At 41.1% G+C, this 2,135-nt stretch overlaps 1 protein-coding gene across 1 annotated transcript in view; it reads left to right on the top strand.

Annotated features, from left to right (window-relative positions):
* The window catches only part of TMEM248 (transmembrane protein 248), a 19,133-nt gene that overhangs the window by 3,801 nt on the left and 13,197 nt on the right, over nucleotides 1-2,135 (top strand). The window lies entirely within an intron of this gene.

Here is a 2,135-nt window from a genome sequence, read left to right as displayed (position 1 = left end):
AAATCAGGAAACATATTTGTTTTAAAACAGCTCAGCAAACTGATAAGGCACTGTCTGCCTTGATCCAGGTCCTGTCACCTCCCACTGGGGCAGTTTTTGGATGTTTGGTGTTCGTGCCCATCTGGCTGCTGATCTCTGGGTTGTATTTGGTCAGATTTGAGCACCCAAGGTGATGTTTTTGTGAAGTTTCCTCCTCCACCTCGCTGATTGCTTCCCTCCCTCAGTGTTGTGCAGGAATCTGCTGGCATTTCTGATGAGTTGTTTATTTTTATTTCTTTTTTTTTCACACTGAAGGCCAGGAGGAGGGGAGGAGGCTCAGCTGGACAGAGGTAGAGCTCAGCTCAGCTCTGCTCTGCTCTGCTCTGGAGGATTCCCCCAGGATGAATTCCTCCTTCCTGCCTGCCCTGCTGCTGCTGTGGAAAGTTTTAGGCTGAACAATTTCATCCCACAGGGATCCCCACTCTCTTAAAAAAATGAGCTGAAGATGCTGCAGTTCCTGACATTGTGTTTTCCCCAGATATCAGGATGGTAAAGTTACTCTCCTTTGCACYTGGTCTTGAACCTCATCAGCTTTTCCCAGAGCCATCTCTGCACCTGCCCAGATCCCTCTGCATGGGATCCCTTCCCACATCCCATTCCTTGGTGTCACTTCCAGCCTTGACAAAAAAAATAATTTTTGTCCCTGTTGCCCTCAAAAATATTCAACAGCACCACTCCCAGCTCATACAGCTCTGAATTTTATTTTACTTGACTATTTCAATATTTTCACTCTTCGCCATCAAATTCTTTAAAGAGAAAAAAAACAAATTGAAGAGGATTTTGGTACCTGCTGCTGTTTATTGTTGTTAAACAAGTGACACTTTGAGATGAGCACCTCTCCTTTGTTTATGTTTATTTACGGATGGGTTCCCATGGTTTGCTTGATTTGTGTTTATAAATATTTCTTTGGCACACAACATTATTTTCATTCAAAGTGTTTCATCCTTTTCCTACCCCCAGTTAACTCCTGGAAGTGAGGCATCTTTGAAAACATTGATTTTTTTTTTTAATTATTTTTATTGCTGTACAGCTCAATTTAAACACTTCTGTGCCACGAGATGGTGAGGATTGGAAAACTTGTGCAATCCTAAAGGAGCAGTGCTGGGATAGGCACTGCTGCCTCCTGCCCTTCTCCTCCACCCAATTTTCCTCCTTAGGATATACCAGTGATAATTTTATATTTAAACCCCTCCTCTAGACTGATTACCTTGCCTGTACAACAAACAGGGGAAATATTTGTGAGGAAATGCCATCATTTTAAGCTTTCTAGGGGCAAGATGGCAGTTGACATTATTGACAAAAATGTCAAACTACTTTGACGTCTTTAAAATTCACATTTGGGGTTTTTTTCATTTTGCCAACTGCAATTTTGCTTTTAATACCTGCTTGAGCTATGGGGTTTTTATTGTTGGAATTCAGCTCCTTTGATATTAAGCCTCAAAATGGGAATTTAATTCTTCAGCTGTGAGTCATTGCATTGACTTTTTGGTCTTTGCAATAGACTTTRAGATTTTCCTTGTTCGTAATTTTGGCTTGAAAACCTCATCAGTCTTTTTCAGCAGTTCCCTTTTCCATGCTCTTTCATATACAAATAAAGAGRAAATCACATCGTTAATCCTTTGAGGTTACTCTCTGGAGCWGTTTTGGAGGAAAATCCCCCAAATSGTAGAATATGTGACAATTTTCTCGCTTTTTAGTTGGCTGCACTTGTGTTTTCATGGGACTCTGACAGATTAAACTGTTGGATTTCTACCTTTACCATTTTCATTTTTTCCCTGTCTGGGTTTGTAAATCCTGATTTCAGAGCACAACAACATCTCCAGGGTTTCCTGGTGGATTCCATCAGCTGCAACTCTGGGATTTGTCCCTTCTGAACATTCCTTGCTAGCCAGCAATTACCTAGGAGCTTTTTTGGAGGAAAATCCCCCAAACTGTAAAATATTTTCTCTCTTTTTAGTTGGCTGCGCTTGTGTTTCCATGGGACTCTGACAGATTAAACTGTTGGATTTCTACCTTTACCATTTTCATTTTTTCCCTGTCTGGGTTTGTAAATCGTGATTTAAGAGCACAACAACATCTCCAGGGTTTCCTGGTGA

Source organism: Malurus melanocephalus, unplaced genomic scaffold (genome assembly GCF_030028575.1).
Source record: "Malurus melanocephalus ecotype Western Australia unplaced genomic scaffold, MMel_1.1 scaffold_838, whole genome shotgun sequence".
NCBI classification, from domain to species: domain Eukaryota; kingdom Metazoa; phylum Chordata; class Aves; order Passeriformes; family Maluridae; genus Malurus; species Malurus melanocephalus.
Note: the sequence above shows the minus strand (reverse complement) of the source record. Positions and strands in the feature narration are given on the sequence as shown.